Source organism: Pseudorca crassidens, chromosome 10 (genome assembly GCF_039906515.1).
Source record: "Pseudorca crassidens isolate mPseCra1 chromosome 10, mPseCra1.hap1, whole genome shotgun sequence".
Classification (NCBI taxonomy): domain Eukaryota; kingdom Metazoa; phylum Chordata; class Mammalia; order Artiodactyla; family Delphinidae; genus Pseudorca; species Pseudorca crassidens.
The window spans coordinates 15,978,780-16,003,934 of record NC_090305.1 but is presented as its reverse complement, the minus strand read 5'-3'; positions in this window follow the sequence as shown (position 1 = coordinate 16,003,934).

The window sequence follows — 25,155 nt, the reverse complement described above, 5'->3', positions numbered from 1 at the left end:
TTGTTTGTTGGTTGGTTGGTTTTAATGCTTAGAAGACAGTCTAGGAGCAGCAGTTTAGCTGAGAAAGACAACTTTCATGGAGTATATACAGATTCTGACCTGGTTACCTTACATGAGTTATCTCACCTTATTATTCTTTACCCCAGACACTGACCTTGTTTACCAGAAAAGCATTTCCACTTTAGAAAGTGAAGACAATAGCCATGAAAGGAAGTCGAAATTATGCGTGACTCTGGGTTTCACAGTGAGTTGGGACAATTGACTTATTTTGTAAATGACTTTCCTAGTGCATTTCCCTCTAGCTAAAATGGCACGCTTTGCTCATCCAAAAAAAAAAATCTGAACTGTGACCTAAGGTCCACAGCAGTCTTCACGCAGCTGAATTAGAATTGTGTGTTTATGTTGCCTCATCTCTTTCACTAGACCAAAAGTAGGCCCTTCTTCTTGGTGGTCATCCCACTGCCTAGCTCATAACCTTCTTCTTGGTGGTCATCCCACTGCCTAGCTCATAATCTTGCACTTAATAGCCTCTCAATAAATATGTTGAATCAATGAATGATTGTACCCCTTCTCCCCAAGATCTGGTTAAGTTCAAACAAATTTCATTGAGTGCATACCATATGATATGCACTTGCTGGATGCTGGAGCTAGAAAAGAAGAAAGACACTCCCTACCACCCTTTCAGGCTACTGCAAGGATATAGCTTCAGTAGAGAATAGCAATCCCTATGGAAGATGAACGCAAGAGGCCTGTGGAGCACAACAGAGAGATCAGGACTTCCCCCAGGGGTGAAGTGAGGGAAATGGACAAAGGTATTCCACGCTGGGGAGACAGTGAGGGCCAATGCATGGGGGCCTGAAAAAAAGAGTAAAGTTGGATGATAGCAGAGAAGGCTGGAAAGGAAAGTGCAGGGATCAGATTAAGGTGAGCCTTGTTTGCTAAAATAAAGACATTAGACCTAATCCTGGATGTGTTGGGTAGCATGAAAATGTCTGAGCAGAATATTCTCTCAGGAGGATGGGTTTGAGGACAACATTTCACACATGAAAAAAATAGTGAAAAGCCTAAATCAAGTTGTTGGCTGTGAGCAATGGGAAAATGAAAAGGGAGGACAGAAGAGACTGAGGTAAAATCAGCAGGACTTAGAGACTGATAGGTGTAGATGAGGATACAAGGAAGTTTCCAAGTTTGGAGATAAAGCAACTGACACCAGTACTTCTTTGGTGAAATCTGTCTCTTTAGGCAGTTTTAATCTGAATTATTTGAAAAGCCAGTAACACTACCTCTAGGAATTTAATTTACGGAAATGCTCACAGTTATACAAAATGACGTATGTGCCAGATTATCCTTTGAAAGATTGCTTGCAATAGCAAAAGACTGAAAACTCTCTCTGGCTTCTCAGTAGAGAATTGGTTAAATATCTTTATGGTGTCTACAGCTCCTGAAAAAGAAAAAGGTTGCATTTAATGCACTATCTATTCTTAAGTGGAAAAAGAAATTTGCAACATAGTGCATAGAGTGTATGACTATAGTTATAACTACAGTTTTAGACATGTATAAAATCTGTGGCAGAATATATAAATAATTGGTAATGGAGTCATGTCTCTGGGAAAAGGAACTGAGCGGCTAAAGGAAGATTTTCTTTTCCCTGTATATCATTTTGTACCTTTTATTTTTGGACCATGAAGATGTATTATTTATTCAAAAAATAAGTGGGTGCATTTTATAAATAAAATGACATTTGATAATTTATAATTTAGTGGTTTATCTGTTACACTGTGATATTTTCTTTCATATGAATATTTAAATTTTAAATCTTTTTATTATAAGATATACATAACATAAAATTTACCATTTTAACTGTTTTTAAGTGTACAGTTCAGTAGCACTGAGTACATTCACATTTTTGTGCAGCCATCCATCTCCAGAACACTTGCATCTCCCCAAACTTAAACTCTCAACCTGTTAAACAGTAAGTCCCTAATCCCCCTTTCCCCAGCCCCTGATGACCACCATTCTACTTTCTGTCTGTATGAATCTGACTACTATAGGTTCCTCATATAAGGGGAATCATACAGTATTTGTCCTTTTGTTACTGGCTTAATTCACTTAGTATAATGTCTTTGAGGTTCATCCGTGTTGTAGCATGTCAAATATCCTTTCTTTTTAAGGCTAAATGATATTCCATGGTATGTATATACCACATTTTGTTTACAAATTTTAAATATTTATGCCTTGTTTCTCAAATTAGATTGTAAACTTCACAAGAATAGACGCTCCATATTGTTATTGTTTTTTCAGCCAACAATATAATATTAAATGCTTTATAAATGTTGGTGGTAGACAAACCAATTCGTGTATACAAAAACATGCTAAAAATGCAAGTGAATCTATAAAATAATAGTAAAACCTAACATTTTTTGAGACCTTATATGTGTGTGCCAGTGAGCATCCTAAGCCCTCTATGTGAATTATCAAATGTTTTCATCACAATGACTCTGTAAGTAATCCTATAAATTAGGAGTATTATTATTATCCTCATTATCCCCTTTTTACAGAGGAGAAAACTGAAGCTCAAACAGTCTGACTTCAGGGACTTTTTTTTTTTTTACTCTATACTTCAGAAGAAAGAAACGGTATACTTTCATTAAAAATGCGAAATTTCAAATAAAGAAAAACATTGGAGAGAAAAAAGAAAAGAATGATAAGGGAAATGTGCAATAAAATCTATAAACCTTCAGAGTAATTAACTCAATCTTTTAATATTCTTTACAGTGAAAATCGAAGAGAAAATGTGGGCAATAATGAAGTTAGAGAATTCTTACCGTCTCAGCCACTAATCAAGAAAGAATAAAATAAAGTTATAAAAATTTAGGAGCACAGGGACTTCCCTGGTGGCGCAGTGGTTAAGAATCCACCTGCCAGTGCAGGGGACACAGGTTCGAGCCCTGGTCCGGGAAGATCCCACATGCCACAGAGCAACTAAACCTGTGCTCCACAATTACTGAGCCTTTGTGCCACAACTACTGAAGCCCGTGTGCCCTAGAGCCTGTGCTCTGCAACAAGAGAAGCCACCACAATGAGAAGCCTGCGCACCGAAACAAAGAACAGCCCCTGCTCGCCGCAACTAGAGAAAGCCTGCACGCAGCAATGAAGAACAAACGCAAAAATAAAAACCAAAAAATTAATTAATTAATTAAAAAAAAATTTAAGAGTACATATCTTATTTTTGGTTTTTTTTGTTTTTAGAAGCACATATTTTAGATTTAGCTTATGATTTGAGTAATTAGCTAATGTACTTATAAATTTGTTCCAATCAGTATCTTTTTATGATAAATAAATCATGCATTTAATTCACTCTTGAAAAATGATAGTAAGTGTATATGAAATTTTCTGTGTAGAATATTAGATAAGTTTAGTAGAATGAAATTTAAAATGGATTAATCTATTATATATGAGATAAGAAAAGTATGTGTTCTCAATTTCTAAAGTTCAGCAGGTCAACATGTATTATGCAAATATATTATTATTTATGTTAGCTTCCCACCGCATGTGGTGGAAAGCTAACTGGAATTTCTTAATTACAAAAGGATGAGGGGGCACATGAAAATTAATGCTAGACCCAGGGATTTTTATTGGATCTGATAAATTGCCAGAATAAATTCCCCAACTGGACACCATACAACTAAAGCAGTTTTTAAGCAAGGCTTTTCAGGTGTTTGTTTTCGTAAAGGATTAAAACTAAGTAAATAAGTTTGGAGATTATCACAGTGGTCTAAATATGAAACCAAGAAGAAAGATGGTGATTGTAGAAATAGAGAAAAAAGAAAGGATACAAGAACGGTCAAAAGAAAATTTGCCCCAAAGAGGTGAATGCTTCAATGTAGAGGATAAAAGGGAAGGACACTGATGTTCTTAAATAAATGGAGAAAAGATTATATAAAACATGATGTGAAATAAATTAACCTGCTGTTGTCTTTGGGCTAATGCTGAATTTTCTCCATGTAATCTAACCACTAGAGGTCAGAGTGCTATACTTCTAATGTCAACTATTCTATCAATTTACACAAATTGGTTTGGCTCATTTCTGTAATTAACTGTATCTTTTCCTTCTCCCACTCTCACTATGGGTGGTTTGGGGGCTGTTTCTGTGGCCCAGGCCAAAGCCACGAGATCACCACATTCCCTTGCCTCAGGGCAGGTAACCCATGCCAGGCCAGAGTGAATTCTGGGCTCTCAGTCAAGTGGGAGAATCTGTGGTTGGAGCTTCCAGGACCACCACGTGGAGAACACCTGCCTGAGACCCAGGCTATTTCGGAGGAAAGTAGAGCTGAGCAATGTAGGGAGAAATCAGTAAGTTCTGAGGACAGCTGTAAGCCCCCCACATCCACATGCCTGGAGCTAGATTTACTTCTGAGCTCTTCAGTTCTGTGAACAAGTAAATCCCCCTTTTTATCCCTGAAGCTAACTTGAGTGGATTTCTTTCACTTGCAACCAAGAGTCCTGGCTCATCTTATTTTTACATATTCTCTTAACTTTTAAACAATTTATAACAGTTGTCTAACTCCCTGATTGGGAAAGAGACATATGATGTTTTCTCTGTCCTTCAGTAATACATGACTCAAATAACAAACGTACTGAGTTATATAATAATATATTTATTGAGTATATACAGTGCACCAAGGATGGTTTTAACACCCCGGGGGAAAAAAAAAAACCAGACCAAGATCTCAGCCCTCTTAACAGTTCATATGACAGCAGGTAGAGATAGATAATACATAATAAATATGATATAAATAAAAATTATATATTGTGTTCAGAGGTGATAAAATGGCCAAAAATTTGCTGCAGATTAAGGAGAACCAAGAGTGAGGATTGCAATTTTTAAGATGGACTTGCAATTTTTAAGCCTACATTGGTAGGCTCATTGAGAAAAAGACCTTTAGGCAAAAGCTTGAAAAAGATGAGAAGGTTAGCAAAGGAATGTGTGGGGAAAGAGCATTCAAGTAAAAGGGACCAGCCATTGGAAAGCCTCTAAGGGAAGAGCACACCTGCCATGTTCAAGAGATAGCAGGGTCCATCAACAGATGAATGGATAAAGATGTGATATATATATATGATGGAATACAACTCAGCCATAAAAAAGAATGAAATTTTGCCATTTGCAACAACATGGATGGACCTGGAGAGTATTATTATGCTTAGTGAAATAAGTCAGACAGAGAAAGACAAATACTCTATATGATACCACTTATACGTGGACTCTAAGAAATAAAACTAGTTAATATAACAAAAAAGAAACAGACTCAGGTATTAGAGAACAAACTAGTGGTTACCAGTGGGGAGAGGGAAGTGGGGGAGGGGCAGGACAAGGGCAGGGGATTAAGAGGAACAAAATACTCTGTATAAAATAAATAAGCTACGAGGATATATCGTACAACACAGGGAATACAGCCCATATTTTATAACTATAAGTGGAGTATAACCTTTAAAAATTGTGAATCAAAATTCTTGTATGTTGTATACCTGAAACTTACATAGTATTGTAAGTCAACTACACTACAAGAAAAATAAATACATAAATAATTTTTTTAAAAAGAGAGAGAGCAGGAAGGTCAGAGTGGTTGGAATGGAGTAAGAAATAGGAAAAGATGTCACAGAGTGAACAAAACCAGATCATGTGTGGCCTCATGGGCCACAGTCAGAACTCTGGCTTTTACTCTGGAAGAAATGGGAGGCTTCAGAAGGTTTTGAGAGGAGGGGTGGATCGAGGATGTCAGTTAGAAAGCTGTTGCAATAATCCAGGCAGGTACTGACGGCATCCTGGACTAGGGAGGCAAGAGGAGGAGGTGATAAGAAGTGGTTAGATTCTGGACATATTTGAGGACGCAACCCATAGAATTTCCTGTAGACTGGATTTAGGGTATAAGAGAAAAAAAGAGAAATAAAGGATGCTGACTTCCAAGTTTTGGGCCTGGACTATAAGAAGAATGAAATTGCTATCAGTGGAGATGGAATAGATTGCAGAAGGGGGAAATCAGGTTTCAGTATATTCTTAATTTTTTTGCCTTTTATTATTTTTTTCTTTTGAAATAACTTTAGATTTTTTTAAGTTGCAAAATTATTACAATTAATTCATGTATAACCTTCACCCAGCTTCCCCAGATGATAACATTTTACATAACCAAAGAATAATTATCAACACCAGGAAATTAACATTGATACGATACTATTAACATTGATATGATACCCAATCTATGACTGTTCTTCATTCTTCCTTTGTCTTTCCTGACTTTGACACTTTTGAAGAATACAGATCAGTTATTTTGTAAAATGTCCCTCAATTTGAGTTGGTCTGATGTTTGCTGATGACTAAATTCAGGTTACGAATTTTTGGCAATACTACTACAGAAGTGATGCTGCGCCCCTCTCAGCCCATCGTATCAGGGAGGTACGTGATGTTCATAGGTCTCATTTACCAGTGATGTACTTTGAACGTGGCCTCTGCAATGTAAAGTTACTATTTTTCCCATTATTATTAGTAAGTGTCTCGTGGGAAGATACTTTGAGAGTATATAAGTATCCTGTTTCCCAGAGTGTATTTGCCCACCATTTTAGCATCCTTTAATGATTCTGGTAGACAAGAATTATTACTGTGCTATTTGACAAATGGTAATTTTCCATTTCCATTACTCCTTCTACTTTTATTATTAAATGAGCTTGGCCAAACCATTGGCCTTCAGGTTAGCATCTGTGTTCTTTTGACATGGCTGCTTTTTTTTTTTTGGCTGCACCGTGTGGCTTGTGGGATTTTAGTTCCCTCGCCAGGGACTGAACCTGGGCCCTTGGCAGTGAGAGTGCAGAGTCCTAACCACTGGACTGCCAGGGAATTCCTGCTTTTTTTTTTGCACTTCTTTATTTTCTGGCTCCACAAGATGCCCTAGGCTCATCTTGCACTTTCTCTGCCCTATCCCTGGAATCAGCCAGCTCTCCAAGGAGTAGTGGTTCCTTTTAGTGGGAAATGGTATTTAGGAACTGGACATGAGCTCATTGCTGTTGGGTGGCGTTACTTCAGGAGCTCAGTTTTAAACCTATTAAACTTGAGATATCTATGAGACATCCAACTGGACTGTTAACTTGGCAGTTATAATTATGATTCTGAAGTTTAGGTGAGAAAGTTAGGCTGAAGATATAAATTTGGGAGTTACTGGCATATAGATGATATATAAAGCCAAAACACTAAATGAGATTAGAATTGGTATAAAAAGTGAAGAGGATCAAAGACTGAGACCTGGGGGCACTCCAATACTAAGATGAGGGCGAAAAAGAATCAGCAAAGAAAACTGAGAAGGAACAACTAGTGAGGTAGGAAGAAAACTAAGAGTGTTGTATCTCAGAAGCCAAATGATAAAAGTATGTCACGGAGGAAGGAATGATCAACTGTCAAATTATGCTGATAGGTCAAGTAAGATGAAGGCTGAGAATAAATCACTGAATGGAGCAACCTGGAAGGGTAGTTTTGGTGGAGCGGAGTGAGTAAAAGTTGAATGAAGTGGATTCAAGGGGGAGGAAGGGAAGAGAACTGGAGATAGGACTTACAGACAACTTTGAAGATTTACTGCAAAGAGGGGTGAAAATATAGGACTGTAGCAGTGGAGAAAATGGGTTCAAAAGGAAGGAAAAAATTCTTTTAAGATAGGAAAAACAAGAGCATGATGATATGCTAAATGTGAACAATCCCTTGGAGATGGGGAAACCCACAGTATTGTACAGAGAGGAGGAAACTGCTGAAGTCATACTCCTGAGAAAGGACAGTGACTATTTTCTAAGCATTATATCATAGTAACTGAGATATAAATATTCGGAAAATAAATAAAGGCTGTTCACCTAGTTTAAAAAAATCAAATACATTTGGCTCATGTTATTTTAAAAAACACATTTAAAGAAATGTGACTTTTGGGCTTCCCTGCTGGCGCAGTGGTTGAGAGTCCGCCTGCCGATGCAGGGGACACGGGTTCGTGCCCCGGTCCGGGAAGATCCCACATGCCTCGGAGCGGCTGGGCCCCGTGAGCCATGGCCGCTGAGCCTACGCGTCCGGAGCCTGTGCTCCGCGACAGGAGAGGCCACAGCAGTGAGAGGCCCGCGTACCGCAAAAAAAAAGAAATGTGACTTTTTAAAAACTAGAGCTTTCTAATAAGACATTAGTAGTGACCAAGAGTCAACTAAAATATTATACTGCAGATATATTTCACTGGCAAGCATCAGAATGTTGTCACTGCCAGGAAAATGTGGAAACAGAAAATCCTTTTTTTCTTTTTCTTTTTTTTTCTTTTTAACCATAGATACTCATGGCTTTTGTTTTTAAAAATGCATTCATTAAATGCTCTCTATTAGTCATATCTCTCACTGGCTTCTTTCCAAATACTTTCTTACAAGTGATAAATCTGTAGGGGAAATTCAGAGACTTGCAATTCCACGGAGAGAAAATCTCTTTGAGAGTGAGTGATGGGAATAATAAAGGCCACGGAGGGCTTTACTAGTCAGAAACTCTCTACCAGAGAACAGAACAACTCTTGCGGTAGCTGATTTCATGAGAATATACTCCCTGAAGCTACAGAGAAACCAGGTTTAAACTGCAACAGCTAGGAGGGGAGGAAGAAGACGGAGTGTCCAGTTTTGGATTGTTTGGTTATTCTAAAGTTCTCAAAGACCCCCTTGGGGTTGTTGTCCATTCAGTTGGAGAGTAATAGCAGAGATCAAAAGGAAAAGCAAGCCAGGAAAAAAATAAGGGAAACAAGACTTTTTGTCTTCTTTGTTGTGTTCTTATACTTACCTTCTTTAATTTCTCAATAAATGATTTGTAAGGAGGCAGAAAAAAATGTTTAGAAAAAAGGCACTCACTGAATAATTACAGCATTTATTTTCAAAGCATATATTTAATTATGTTATACGTAAACATGGGCAGAATTCATATCCTAAATGAATTTGCTCAGAGCAAAACTGTATTCCCTGAAGTTGACTTGTTTTGACAAAATTGTGATGTTTTATTAGACAAATGATACAGGTAAGTTTACTTAGTTGATTGCTGATTATCTCGGCTAATGGAGGGAAACAATGGTGTGGTTAATCCAAAATGATCTAAAGTCATTTATATTTGACTTTGAAAAAAATTGATATTTGGCAATGAATGTGGATATTTTTAACATTCTAAGATTTTTTTTTATATAGATTTATTTATGGCTGCACTGGGTCTTTGTTGCTGCGCACGGGCTTTCTCTGTTTGTGGTGAGTGGGGGCTACTCTTCGTTGCGGTGCGCCGTCTTCTCATTGGTTGCGGTGTGCCGTCTTCTCATTGCAGTGGCTTCTCTTGCTACAGAGCACAGGCTCTAGGCGCGCGGGCTTCAGTAGTTGCAGCACGCGGGCTCTAGAACGCAGGCTCAGTAGTTGTGGCACACGGGCTTGGTTGCTCCACAGCATGTGGGATCTTCCCGGACCAGGGCTCGAACCGGTGTCCCCTGCATTGGCAGGAGGATTCTTAACCACTGTGCCACCAGGGAAGCCCAGTAAGATTTTTTTAACTTCAAATAAAGCAACGAAAACATACTGAGTAAAAACTTACTCAGATCATAGCCTAGCCCTGCATATGTTAAACTTTCAATAAATAGATGCACCAGGAAATTTCTCAGCTTCCTTATCTATCATTTAGCAACTATATCAGATAGTCATTGTTTTTCTCTATCCAGAAGAACCTACTCTAATTCTATGTGGTTCAGGTGGCCATGGACTACTTCAGCCTCTACTAATGGGAAAGTGACCAAGACCAGTTCAATCAGAACCTAGTATTCCTCTGACCACAATACGTACTGGATTCTACGAGTACATATAACTTGGGCGAGCTCCGTCACCATATCCTAATCCTGGCCGTAAGTTCATGGATGAGCACATGGTAACAACTATCCCATGGTAACAACAGTCCCCAGCTGCCACTTTTATAAAACATTACCATGCCCTCTGTCCCTAATTGATCACTCTAGAGTTGACCTCTGACCAAAATTGGTCCAATCAGAGGTCTTTCCCTATGAATTCAAAATTGAGACTAAGAGAGTCCAATATCAGTTTTGACATCTAACAGAAGAGTTGCTTATAAGGGAACTTCCATGTAACTGTGGAGAAGAGAAAGCTGTTCCAAAGAGAGAGAATAAGAGAAGAAAGCACTGTTGGGCAGAGAGAAACAGAGATGAAAATGAAGAGAGAAGTCCTGGAGTGGGTACAAATGTTAATTTGTTAATTATGTTAATTCATGTTAATTTCCTTCCTTGAAGCTAGCTCCAGTTGGTTTCTCATTGTCAATCAAGAATCTTTACTGATTCTGCAGCCCCTGAAAATAGCTGAATGAATGTCTTGACAGAGAAGGCAGATGAATGTATTGACCCAGGGTTGGGAATCTGTAGGACAGATATAATAGAAGGACAGGAAGGGAAAGAAATTGAAGGTACCAGTGAGAACAAAGTTGAAGTGGCTGAAAATGAGGGTCAAATTGGATTGAGAAGAACAAGAATCCAAAATGGGATAAATCCAACTGGAAGAAGGAAAAGAGCTGAGAGACTACAAGGCATGGTTAGATGAGTTTGTTGCTTTGTGGGAGCCTGGAATCAAGGGGAAGGATGTGGTCTGAGAGTGAGATGTCAAAGGTAGAGGAGCCCCAAACTGTAGCAAGGTCCAGGATGTGGCCAGGAGAGTGGTCTGTTGAAAGGAAGTAAGAGTTGGAGTAGAGATTAAGGAACGCTGACACTAAGAAATAGAATGTATAATTTACCTGGAAAAGTGGCAGAAATTAGGTAGAGAATGTGAACCAAGTGTCAAAGCCCTGGTGTATATGCATTTGTTAGAAATACAGGCAATTGACAGAATCAAAATTATACTGGAGATTTTAATTCTCCATTGTCAATATGAGAGACTGAGTGGATGAAGTATTGTATAAAAGGTCCTGACATCTTCAAATACAGAATTAATTGATGTTTGTAATAAATTAAATGAGGTGCAGGAATTCTATTTATAGTGCATACATAATATTCTCCAGGCCATCAGTTGTGATAAGAACAGAAATTAATAACAAAAATATAAAACCATAAAACCCTAATTACATGAAAAAATTTAATTCTCCTAAACAATAGACTTATCAAGGAGAAAAGTAAGAATGCAATAAAAATCTATTTAAAAAAATAATAAAGTACTTCTCAAAAACTGTGAAATGCAGGTAAACTCTTCTTAGAAGAAAATATATGCTGGGAATTCCCTGGCAGTCCAGTGGTTAGGACTCCACGCTTCCACTACAGGGAGAGGGGGTTGGGGGGTGTCCAGGTTTAATCTCTGGTTAGGGAACTAAGATCCTGCAAGCTGTGCAGCGTGGCCAAAAAAAAAGTTAAAAGAAAAAGAAAATATATGCTTTAAAATTATTTTATTACTAAAACAAATTTTTTATTACTAATAGTTAATTAAATAAACATTAAATTTAAGATCTTAGAAACTTTTTAAGCACTGGGTGAAAAAATATTAAAAGCATAGTAAAGAAAATTAGAAATTAAAAACACACGACAGGGGCTTCCCTGGTGGTGCAGTGGTTGAGAAGCCACCTGCCAGTGCAGGGGACAAGGGTTCAAGCCCTGGTCCGGGAAGTTCCCACATGCCGCGGGCGGAGCAACGAAGCCCATGCGCCACAACTACTGAGCCTGTGCTCTAGAGCCCTCGAACCATAACTACGGAAGCCCACGTGCCTAGAGCCCATGCTCCGCAACAAGAAAAGCCACTGCAATGAGAAACCCGTGCACCGCAACAAAGAGTAGACCCCGATCGCCGCAACTAGAGAAAGCACGCATGCAGCAAGGAAGACCCAACGCAGCCAAAAGTAAATAAATTAAATAAATAAATAAAATTTTAAAAATCATATTTAGAAAAAACAAAAACCACGCAAGTAAAATCAACAGCTGATTTTTTAAAAAGAGACTACTATAACAAATGACAGATATAACACAATAAAAAGAAAAAACAGTAATTAGAAACAAGAACACAGACATGGCAAGCAAATAAAAAGGAATATAAAATTATAAAGGAAAGAAATTAGTATCATAAAAGAATTTTTGTAGAAATCAGGAAATGTGTATAAAATTCATTTTTTTAAATACCAGAAAAACCAATGTCTTTCAAGTAGTAAACAGTTGAACTTTGGTACATACATTTAATGGAATATTATTCAGCAAGAAGAATGAATGAACTCAACATACACAAAAATATGCTGCATGAAAAAAGACATAAATGGCTACATACTACATGATTCTATTTGTATGACATTCTGGAAAAGGTTAAACTATAGAAACAGAAAACAGATCATCAACCGACAGGAACTGGGGGTAAAGGAAGGGCTGACTATAAACGGGCAAGAGGGAACATTTTAAGGTGTTAAAAATGTTCAATATCTTAATAGTGGTGGTTGTTATACGGTTTTGTGCATTTGTCAAAATTCTTAGAATTGTACACGCTAAAAATGGTGAATTTTATTGTACGCATATTATACCTCAATAAACCTGGATTTAAAATTTTTAATGGACAAAATATTAAAGAATAATGCTAAAAAGAACTGGTGAAAAGTGTTCTTATAAAAGAATATTCCATAGACTAAAATTAAAATGATATGTTAATAGTATGAAAACAGAAATCTAGATCAAAAGAAAAAAATTAAAGAAACCAGACATAGACTTAAATATAGGTGGTAGTTTACAACTATCTCTTCCTTTTCCTCTTTTCCTTCCCTTCCCTTGTCTTCCTCCCTTGCCCTGCCCTTCTTGAACAATGAGGTGAAAAAGCCATTAGACTATGAGAATGGAAAGTGGTAGAGCCACTCTGGAAAAGAGTTTGGTGGTTTCTTAAAAAACTAAACATGCTCTTACCCAATGATTGCATTCCTGGGCATTTATTCCAGAGAAACGAAGACCTATGTTAACACAAAAACATGTCCACAACTGTTCACAGCAGCTTTATTTGTAATACCCCACAGTGGAAATAACTAACATGTCCTTCAATAGGTAAATGGTTAAACAAACCATGGTACATCCGTACTGTGGATACTATCCAGCAGGGGGGACCCAACTTAGGATGTCAGAGTTGGAGTTGGGTGAAGAGGATATCCGTATAGGACAGCACCAGTACCAGCCTGGCACAAAGTATCAGAGCCCTGGCAGCGTAAGCGTAGTGTCTGCCAAGGCTGGGGGTGGGGTGTCAGATTCCAAGTGGGGTGAGGAGGGTGTCTATGACAGGGGAAGAGGCATGGTGGCCACAGTGGGAGATTGGTGACATATAAGAGCATCAAGCAAATAATATATTGAGGACAGTGGGAACCAAGTTTCTCGCTAACAAGAGAATTAGAAAGAGGAAAACAGAGAAAATAAGGAAGAACCCTGTGGTACTGGATTTGAATTAGAGATGTCAGTGTGAACTCGTTTTTAATAGATAGCAGTAGATATAGAAGAAAATAGAAAAGGAACAGCATGTGTATATACATAATACACGTGTGGGCGGGATGTGTGTGTGTATACACACTAACTAGATTTTCTTAAGTAAAACAGGATGTTTAAATCTTAGGATGGTTCATGCTTCAGGCAAAAATGGATTTAGAGCCTCAAATAATTTCACCCAGGACCAATTTCTCCCTCCACATCTTGACTCTGTCATTCATCTTGACTTCATTTTCATTCTCAAGACTCTATCATTAGTTTCCACGCCAATTTCCATATTCAAATCCATAAAAAAAGAAAAATTAGTTTTCACTCAACAATCTCAAAAAAAAAAAAAGGCTCATTGCATATCATTGGCTCTGACTGGGTCCTGTGCCTCTCCTTAGAATCCCTCTGGCAGGGGGAATGCCGTGCAGTGGTTGAGCCACACCCACCCCTGGAGGCAAGGGTGGAATAAGTTCTCTCTAAAGTACCTGGACTGGTGTGGGACAGGGTGGTCCCATAGAGGAAAACTGGAATGATGAATGGGTACTGGGTAGAAAAACAGATTTTCACTACTCAGTTCACTCCTTTCAGCAGCTCAACATTCCCACACACCCTTCTTTCCATACATACAGCTTAAAACATGCCCACACTTCTATACAGGAATATCATATGCAGTCAAAATACAGCCACTCCATCCTTAAAATAAGACAACTCAAAGTCCTGTCTAGTTGCTCCATTGAAATGTCTAAGTTCTCTGGGTGACTCCATATAATCTAGCAAAGCCCAACTAAAATGATAAAAATAACACAAGCACACACACACACACACACACACACACACACACACACACACACACCAACATACCCAATATATAATAGTATTCACGGTAATGAGAGAACCAAACTGCCAGGATAGTCAAATCAACCGGTCATCACCCTGTGGCAGCCACGGAAGAACAACCAGCAGGTCTGCTCTCAAGAAAGTACCTGCTGCTCAGCTGGGACGAGTGCAATTAGCTACCAGCTTCCTCAGCAGCACCTTCAGAACCCACCCCAGCTCCTCAGCTGAGGGGAGGCTCTTTCTTAGCAACTCCCCCAGGCAATAATTAAGCATGACAGGCTTATTCATATGTAGCCATTTCAGTCCAGTGCAGACGACTCTAACTGCAGTTTTTGCTACAGAGCCGTCCATGGCACTGACCCAGATTTTGCATGATCGGTGTTGTAAGCTGAAGGCTTTCACTACCCAGCTTGCTCCCCCTTCATCTTTTACAGACATTACTCTAGTCTGATCAACTAGAACCAACACAACACTCTATACCCAGGACCGAAGTACCTGGAGAAGAGAATCAGAAATAAAAGTGAAGTCATGATCTGTCAGTCATCTTCTGTCTTGGTGACCAAGCTTCCATCAACCTTTCTTTGGAAAAGGGAATAGTAGGAAAAAAACCGTACAGCGGTCTCCAGTCCATTTACATCATACACTACTGGACAGAACAGCTAGGTCTCGGTCTCCAATCCTGGCAATGGAGTGAGTTTCTTAATAGGCCAAAATGGTCCCTTTTCCTCCATGGCCACATTTGAGGTGGACATTGGGGAGGATTTCCCTTCCTGAGGTCACATCTCTTTAGCAACCAAGAGTGTGGCAAGAGATTTAGACGTGAAATAGTCACTAGTTTTTGTTTGCCAGACTTGGAGTTTAGTTAGCTTTTGCTTCCATGCAATTCTCTGGGCTAATAAAAAGCCAGACAGCTAGTTGAGTCTAGAACTGGATCTATGGACTTCTGTTCCTTAGCAGCAGATTCCAGTGCTCTGTTGTTCTTCTACAGGCCTTAGCTTAGGGGTCTTCCTCTCCAAGTCTGTCTTGAAGAGGGCAAAACGATGTTCTGGGGTAGGTAGGTGAGGCTATTCTGCTCCAGGCCTACATTCCAGCCACGTTTTTTGTAAATGGTAATTGCCCACTTTCTCAGGCAGAAGAAGTACATTAAGGGAGGTGGTTGGATAGAATCTGTGGGGTCAGGAGTGTTTTAAAAACATTGATGCTGGCTCTTCGATTTCAGATGAACCATTTTCAACCTAAGCCCTCCTTTTTGGAGCAAAAGAACATAGGCCACAAGAAATAGCCAACACACTCTAAAATTCTGACATTGTTCTACGCTGTTCTCTAATGTTCCATCCTTTGTCAATAAACAGTCTGAGTCCCAAGATAAAATACACGACAGTCATTCAACCAGCTGTTTCCTACTTCACATGAAAGGTTAAGAGTTACCAACTTTCCAGCCCAGGAGAGAGGATCCTTCACTCGTCTTGAAACTACCCTTAACCTAGACGTTTCTACAGTTTAGTGTCCTTTACACCCCAATTCTGGTATAAATTTCTTCATCATTTAGAACTTCTTTTTAATTGCAAATACTAGAAAGCATAATCCAGATTGGCTTACATAAAGAAAGATAAGTTATTGGCTTATGTTAGTGAAGTCTTGATTAAGATATCGCTTCAGTCAAGGCTGGACCGAGAGGAAGGTTAAACAAAATGTCATCAGGAAAAGCCATTTCAATTTCTTGTCTCAAAAAGGTTGGGCTTATTCTCTGGCTCCATGGGGGTAACAAGATGGCTGCCTGTAGAAACATCTTCCCATATTCAATTCAAATAAAAAAAAAAAAAAAATTAAAGGTGTGCCTTTCAATGATCCCAGCAAAAGTCTCATTTCTTTTTATTAGCTTGATTAGGTTATGTAACTGTCCCTGAACAAATTCACGGTAGCCAGGAGAATGTAATGTTCTAATTAGCCAGACTAAGTTGCATGAATTCTATTTTTTAAATTACAGCTTTATTAAGAAAAAATTCACATGCCATAAAGTTCATCCCACATGAACTGTCTGGAAGCAGGACATGGAATGAATGCCACCTGCAGCATCTGGACTGAAGGCTGGGGAGACAAGAATAAAACGAGCACTCTAAGAAGAAGGGTAAATGGATGCTGTCCATCAAAAGCTGAGTTTAGGGAGTACGAACTGATTTTCTAAGGCTCTCACCTGATATATTGACACTCTGTTAACAATTATCCTCTGGGTTGCCCCCAAGATGAAACACTCTGTGAGACTTGCCCTAAAACAACTCAATCATTGCTTTTCTACAAATATTGAAAAGGTCTTAGTCCTGGTTTATATTCACAGCCCCATCTGGCTCTGTGTTTTGCACAAAACTGACACAAAAGAAAAGTGTTCCGAATTTCCTTATTTAAAACACTTTATTTGTTTGAGTTGTAGTGTTAATTCTGTAATTCTCCAGCAACATCCTGGGACGGCTGTGGGACTGATTGAGAAACAACTCTCTCAGTGCTTCCCAGCTAGGGCCTGACAACACAGCATGGTTCACAGGTGCACAAAATGTAAGGCAGAGATCAAGGGCCCAGACAAGGAACCAGACAGCCCTAACTTCAAATCCTGGTTATTCCACTTCCTAACTCAGTGAATTTGGGAAAGTCGGCTAAAGTCCCTGAACTTCAATTTCCTAATTGGAAAATTGAGATAATAATATCCCAAATGACAGCCATGGGGATTGTAAATGAGATGACCTACGTATAAGGAGAGAGAGGAGATGACATTCCCTTGAATTTCTCTTATGATCTAGTACCTGAGTTTGGAAGAAATACTTTGATGACTAAGATCCCAACAAAACATACTGCCTTCTAGGGAGGGTGAATCCTACCGACTGGAGGCCCTTTGTCTTTCTGAATGTTGAAGAGGGTTTGGATACACAATGTTTGATGGTTAGGAGCTGAGAGACGGGGTAAATCTGTGAGGAAGAAGAAAAAAATCAACGTGGTTGGTACTGATGGGGTATTAGTGTGCTGGAGCCGGCTCCTGTTGGCTCCCAAGGGCTGATTGTTGGCATTTATTCCTAACTGCGTGTTCAGTGACATCATGTTCATAGTGTAAAAGCAACCATGCTGGGAATATTTACACCACAGCAGTTGGCAACTCTACAAATAAGTCCTTCCCACCCCCGAAAGAGCTGGCTGGTAAAAACACAACATTCGATAAAATATATCAGTTGCTTTGGAACAGAGATATCTAAGAGAGATTTATTTGCAGATTGTTTTCTTCTCATTCTTCCCTTGACATCTTCAACAAAGTCACTTTTATTCACTCTTTTTTTTATGAATTCTTGAAGGAGATGAGGACAAGGGTACAACTGCTCTCTAAGTACTGACAAATGGTAGCAATAATTGTCTTTATCATCCTTCATAATAACAAGAAAAATAGCGCCTTTTCTTCCCCACGTGGGTGCTAATGGAGCTACCTTCCTCACGCAGAGTAGATTTCTATTCACCTGCTTCATGGCAGGATGGGTTCAGGGACGCCAGTTATGAGAGGCCATTTCTCTGTCTGAATCCCACATGAGCAGGAAAGTTCTCTCTGTGGTAGTGATGTGTAAACTGAAGCCTAGAATAAGAAGCCAGAGGAGAGGGAGAGTGTGAGGAAGCAAGGGAAAAAATTCTAGGCAGAGAGAGCTGCAAATTCAAAGGCTCCAAGGTGGGGAAAAGGGCCAGTGAAACTGGAATGTATGAATGGGAAGAGAGTGGCCTGAGAGGAGGTGGGCAGAGATCAGCTATGCTAGCCCTTCTATACCGTTAGCCACCAAGAGAGGTTCATTGGCCTCAAGGAACCTGTCAGCTATTACAGTGTCAAATTTCCTGATGCTCAACATTGACTAAAGCTTGGTTGACAGATTCAGTATTAATAAAGGATTGCCTTAAGGGTATGGAGTGCATGCTTGTCTCTAAAAATCTATCTGTGGGTTAAGTCAGATGAGCTGAGAGCGGAATTGCACTGCTGAAAGGTACGATGACATAATGCCTCAAGGCCAGGTTAAGAACATATGGCAGCCAGTGTCCAAGATGACCCCCATGAGGCTCAGCTTTATATATTTCCCCCTCACATTGAATCCGGCTGATCTGCATAACCACTAGGATATTAAGGAAATGACTGTGTGTGATTTCTAAGGCTTGGACATATAAAAACAGTGTAGCTTCCATCTTTTTCGTTCTTGGATCATTCAACCTGGGGAGCCCAGTGGCCATGTGATAAGGACACTCAAGCAAACCTATGAAGAGGTTCACATGGGAAGGACTCAGGCCTCCTGCCAAAAGCCAGCACCAACGTACTGACCATGAGTGAACTAACTTGAGGTGAATCTTCTGGTCTCAGTCCAGCCTTCAGACGACTGCCGCCCTGGCTGACATCTTTACTGCAGCCTCATGAGACCCCTGAAGCCAGATCCACCTAACAAAGTTGCTCCCCACTTCCTGATCCACAGAAACTGTATGAGATAATAAATGTTTATTGTTGTTTTCAGCCAATAGGTTTTGGTATTTGGTTATGTGGCAATAGATTAAAGCAGACATTAAAAGAAACAACCCTAATAAACTAGTTGCTACAATAACAGCAACACTGTTTATTAAGGGTATTCTCTGTGAGTTTTGGCAAGTTACTTAACCTTTCTACCCCTCAGTTTCCCCATCTGTCAAAGGGGACTAATTAATAGTGTCCATCTTTCAGACTGTCTGTAGCATTAACTCTAATAATAGATGTAGATATTTTAAAGAATAAAATGGAATCATAGAGACATAGTAGAAACTCATTAAATGTCATCCATCTTTATTATTATTTGCTGTTATTGTTATGACTATTATTTTTTAAATTTTACTTTTAACCAAATCTGTTTCTCCTGTTTTTTCTGAATCAGTTAGTAACATAATGATCCAGACAGTCAAAATACCAGAAAACTGGATATTACCCTTGACTGATTTTATTCTTACTCTTTATCCAGTCAGTCATTATGTTCTAATGATTATATATATTAAGTACTTTCAGACAATTTTCTTTTATTTTTACTCCCACTGCCTTAGTTCAGGCTTCCATCAACTCCCATCTGGACTATTAACAAGTTTCCTGCCTCTAATCTTATTCCCCTCTAACCTGTTTTTCACACGGCAGCCCGTGACCTGTCTACAACACGAACATGAGAAGCCCTTCCCTGGTGAAACTTCCATTGACCCCCTGACAGCTACATAGAGTCCAGTCTCCTTAGCATGACCAGCACGGCCCGTCAGGATCTGGCTGTCGCCTGTCTCTCCTCTAATGAACACAGTGTAACCTAGTGTTAATTCCCTTATTTGTTGCCTTTCGTGCCTGTCTTTCAAAGTGTTGATTTTCCTCAGATGTTTGGTGGTTCTTGCTTTGTTTTACTTTTTTCTTTCCTGTTAATATTTGCTGTGTGGACCTAGGTTAAACATCTTATTTCCACGCCCAAATAACACTCTCTGGTTACCTATCAGTGGGTTCAAGTTCTGATCACAGAAAACTATTTTTGATGATGGCAGGTGAGAGCTGGGTCATGTGGCAAAAGGAGCATTCACACTCTGACACTTGGGCATAAAAGACTGCACAAAAGTAAATTATTAAAGAAAATACAGGTGCCTTTCCCACTCAGGCTGGCACTCAGTCCTGGTCCAGCAACATCTGCATCCCTAAACATCTGCTGTCATGCTAACACTGCTCAAGCCCCAGAGAAACACATTTCCTCATGTCCGTGACCTTGAAAGAAAGGGCAATCCTGTCCAAATGTCCTCAATGTTTGTGAGTTGTGCCCTACCGATTTTGGAAATGGGTATTGTTTCAGCAGGGAGAATTTGAGAGGCAGAAACACTGAAGAAAGAGAAGATACAAATTAGTAATTGTGACAAATCCTTCCTCTCAAGATGGATGCGGTAGATTCTTGCATAATGAAGGATTATTCTCTAAGAGGGCTCAGCTTCCATTTTCTTGCTTGCCTTTGTGAATCTGAATGTTCTCTTATATTAGCTCAACATTTGAAACAATTGTACACGACAGGTGAATAAAATTTCCCAATATTAAATAATTCATATTACTCTTAAATTTGCATATACACGCATGTTTAGGCATGTCGCATGATGCTGATTCTTTCTATTGGCAACCAGATGGACCGTGAAAACTAAATATTTGACTAGCTTTTAGTGTGTTTTATTTTTAAACTAGTAACATTAAATAAATTTTAAAAATTATATTTAAATTTCAGCTTTAAAAATAATTTGATTTTAAAATTCAATATTCATTAACTTTAATTTGTAGTTTGTCATTTAATTTTAATAATTTAAAACACTTCAGAAAAAAATAACATTTGGGCTTCCCTGGTGGCACAGTGGTTAAGAATCTGCCTGCCAATGCAGGGGACACGGGTTCGAGCCCTGGTCTGGGAAGATCCCACATGCCGCGGGGCAACTAAGCCCGTGCGCCACAACTAGTGATCCTGTGCTCTAGAACCCATTAGGCACAACTACTGAGCCCGCGTGTCACAACTACTGCAGCCCGTATGCCTAGAGCCTGTGTTCCACAGCAAGAGAAGCCACCACAATGAGAAGCCCACATAGAGCAACGAAGAGCAGCCCCCGCACACCGCGACTAGCAGAAAGCCCACGTGCAGCAATGAAGACCCAACACACCCAAAAATAAATTTAAAAAATAATAAAAAAGAAGAAAAAATAACATTTGAAACCTTATATAAAAATTAATTTTCATATTTACTTTAATTTACATTTTGATTAAAATAATTGAAATTTTGTACATTTCAAATATAATTATATTTTATTTTTAACCCCTCAGATAATAACTGTAAATAGAACACAAATTCGGTGAAAATATTGATTATAATCTGAAATGGTCAAGAAAAAGAAATGTTATGGGATAAATACATAATCATTTATGAATTAGATTTTTTTTTACACATTTAAGCATGATTGGTCCATCAACTGAGTATCCAGACAGATGCAATACTATTAAAGTCAGACACCTTTGATATTTTGCAAAACCATGGCTTTGCATACTTTAAAAAGTTTTGTTAGGAAGGAGTGTTTGTCGTTTAGAAAGATAATACATACATAATATATATGCATGTATGTATGTATTTGTTTATATACAGAGAGAGAGAGAGAGATTGAGGGTGACTTGTGGTTTTGGAGATACCTTCCTCTTACCTGGTGCCTTCTACCTATCTTTTGAAATACAATTCTCTCTTTAGAGAGCCGTGCTCATGACCTTAATTTGGAATCTTTCACCCTCTATAGTCTTGGCCAAAGTCTAGAGTTACCTCTGGCGCCTTCTTGCTTTGCTCTCTGACCCAAATAGCATGATAATTCTAACTCTAACCCTAACCCTTCCTTGCCATGCTTTGAGAAAAACATTCTCAGGCCTTTATTCTGGGAACAAACTTTGCTAGAACATAGGGAGGGGAGGGAGATCCAACAGATACTGCTGTCCCAAGTCAGATCTTTCAGTAATTGTCATTATGCTGTGTCCAGGCTCTATTTTTCTCTTTATGGACAACAAACTTGGGGTTTCCCTAGGAAAATCCATTCTCACCCTTGAAATGTCACTGAAGTGACTTTCTCCTCCTTGTGTTTTGGCTACGGCTTCTCCATTTTGTTGCTTTGCTAATGTGATGCTATAAATGTTCTGTTTTCCAGGAATTCCTCAACTCTTTTATCTGCTGCCTACAGCCCTTCTACATTTCTAGTGTCATTATGAATTACTGTTTTTAAAATATCTTTCCTGACATTCCAATAGGCGTATGCATGGGATGGAAAATCATCGTGTTAGCGTACCATCTGAATCCCTAAACATTTCCTGACATTTTAAATCTCACTGCCTGTACTGTTGAGCTCTGGTGATGCCAAAATGCTTGAGTTCCCTTCTCGTACACTGCTGTGTCATGCTTCTGTGCCTTTAGTCCTCTTGTTTTTCTTTCTCACTCAAATACTCTTCCTGCCTTTCTTCCCCTGGTGAACTCCTACATATCCTTCCAAACTCAACCCAAGCATTCTTTCTCCAGAAAAGAACTAACCAGGTAGGTAAATAAACAAATAAAACAAGATTTCTGAGACACCCTAGTTTGGGTTAAGCGCCCCTCTTCTCTAACATCTGTCTACGGTCTATCTCTGAGGTTGCCGGATAAAATATTTGGGAAACACTTACACTAAAATGTGTTCATTGTTTACCTGAAATTCAAATTTCACCAGGCATTCCTGCTTTTGTTTTTGTTTTCTAAATCTGGTAACACAAAGTATCTCCTCACTTACTATACCGTGTAGACTTTATCTGCTTACGTGTGTACCTCTCCCCTGGGTACTGGAGGTTCCATGCAGGAAGGGACTTGTTTTTTGGTGGGGAGTTGTGCAGTGGTGGGATGAGAACCATACCATTTTTTTTTTTTTTAAATCTCTATATCCCTAGTGGCTGACAAACTGTCTGACATGCTAGGTTATTATATTAGTTAAGATCTTCTGGTTGCAAGTAATACAAACAAACTGAAGCCCAATTAAGCAATGAAGAATTCATTACAAGGAGAATTTCAGGGCCAGAGTGCTGCTGGCTTCAGGAAGCATGTGGAACTCACTGCTCTCTGTCTCTTATCTTCGTTTCTCTTAAAACTTGGAGTTCCTTTTTCTTTAATTGCCATGGCTTCCTCTGCTACTCAATTCATGTAGAAGATGGCTACACAACACTTCTGAGTGGTTACATCTCTTCCATTCAAGAAATAGACATGAATTCCTCTTAACCCCAATTCCAATTCCTGGAGAAAAGACTGCATTCAGCCAGCTGAGTCTAGCAAATGAGGGGTCACGTACTAATAATCACAGGATCCACCTGTGACCCTATGGTTTGATATTGGAGGAAGCACAGACATGATTTCTACTACACAGATGCTACGTTAGTCGAGTTCTCCAGAAAACAGAACCCATAGGATGTGTATATGTATATATATACACAGACCACTCTTCTATAGAAGTCATCGTATGATCTGATTCCCACATCTCATCCATTCCGGCCTTCCTGTTTACAGTTTCAAAAGAAACTCAGCACTTATCATCAATCTCTTACCACTCACAGCATAATGAAAGCCAAGTGCTCAACACTGCAATGTGTTGTCAAAACACCTCCAGGCATTTTTTTTTTTAAACCAGCTTAAACTACTCTCCTCCAATCATTTTAAAATGTAGACTGTCTCAGATCTACAAATATGTTGATTTCTAGAAGAAGCCCTTTGTTTAGTGGCGCTAGAGCTAAAAAGTGAGGTAAAAGTAAGAGAGTTGCTGAGATCGAGAACCAAGAGAAGGGAATTATAGCTGAATCTGTTCAATAACCATGGCTGATGTTAGAAATTTCCTGAACCATCTGGAAAGTCTCCTTAATTACACCGCTATATAATTAAGTTTGGGAGGTTACATTGAAACCACTATATTTTTGATAACTGAAGCAATAGGAACTTTATTATGTCCTTAATGCTAAGAGTTGAGGCTTGCTTTTAAAAATTTTTTGATGTGGACCATTTTTTTAAAGTCTTTATTGAATCTGTTACAATATTGCTTCTGTTTTATGTTTTGGTTTTTTTGGCTGCAAAGCATGTGGGACCTTAGCTCCCCAACCAGGGATCGAACCTTCACCCCCCTGCACTGGAAGGTGCAGGGATCGAACCTTCCCCCCCACCCCGCACTGGAAGGTGAAGTCTTAACCACTGGACCGCCAGGGAAGTCCCAAGAGTTGAGGCTTTCTATGTGATGTTCATTCAGTATCCCTCAAGCAGTCCTGAGCATGGCAGCTCTAAGTGGTACAGGCCACTTAGAAGAGGGAAGAGGCCAGAGTGGTCTCCATTTCCTTTTCTACTGTCATGTCACCTTCTTGCCCTGGTAAGACAAACAGTCATCCTAAAACAAAAGCTTTCATAAATGACATAGCGTTAGTACTATCTATTTCAGTTATGTCAAATAATCGCCAAAAGAAATATAATAAGACAAAACTGGTGATTTCACCAGGAAGAGAATACCTTTGTAATTTTTTGAAGCTAAGCAGCTGGGGCATTGGAGGAGCCTGGCGAGTCTGGGTTTCAAGCCAGAGCTGGGCTTTCCCCATCCTTCTTCCCAGGCCGTGGGGCGCTGCAAAGGGCGGGGAGTCAGCTCAGCGGAAACCTGGATTTCACTTGAGAGCCGCGGGGTTGAGAAAGGGCGACCGGAAGTGATCTTGGGATGACCGGAAGCAAGGCCTGGAGGGGAGCAGGAGAACGGACCCGGGAGGGAGGGGCTTCCAGCAGAAGCGGGCAGGGAAAGGTGCGAAAGCGGCCTGGGAGCGCTGGGTAGGCGGCGGGTCGCTGCCCTGGTCTGTTTGGAAAGCAGCGAGTGACCACCACGATCTCAAGCGGGAGCCCAGCGAGTGGGATATGCCCTCCGGGCGGTCGGGAAGAATTAAGCCAAAGGGGCCTCGCGCGGCTGCGGAGAACTGCGGAGACGGAATTTGGAAGTCAGGGCAGCCAAGAGCAAGGACCCAAGGGTGCGGGCAGTGAGGGTCGGCCTCGGGGGTGGCTGGCTGGTGGGTACTGCGTGGGAGATCTTGGTTTACAGTTTTCTAGTCTTGGTCCCATTGGGTAGAATCACAGTACTTGCCTTTGTACAAGAAACGCTGTCTCTGGGGTATGGAAGGAGCCAGGATGGCCTGGGCTCTGCCGCTGCCTCTGGCGGATGAGGTGACTGAATACGGCCGGTGCAGGACTTTGATGCTCTTCTGCCCTGGGTTCATCAGTAGCTGGGT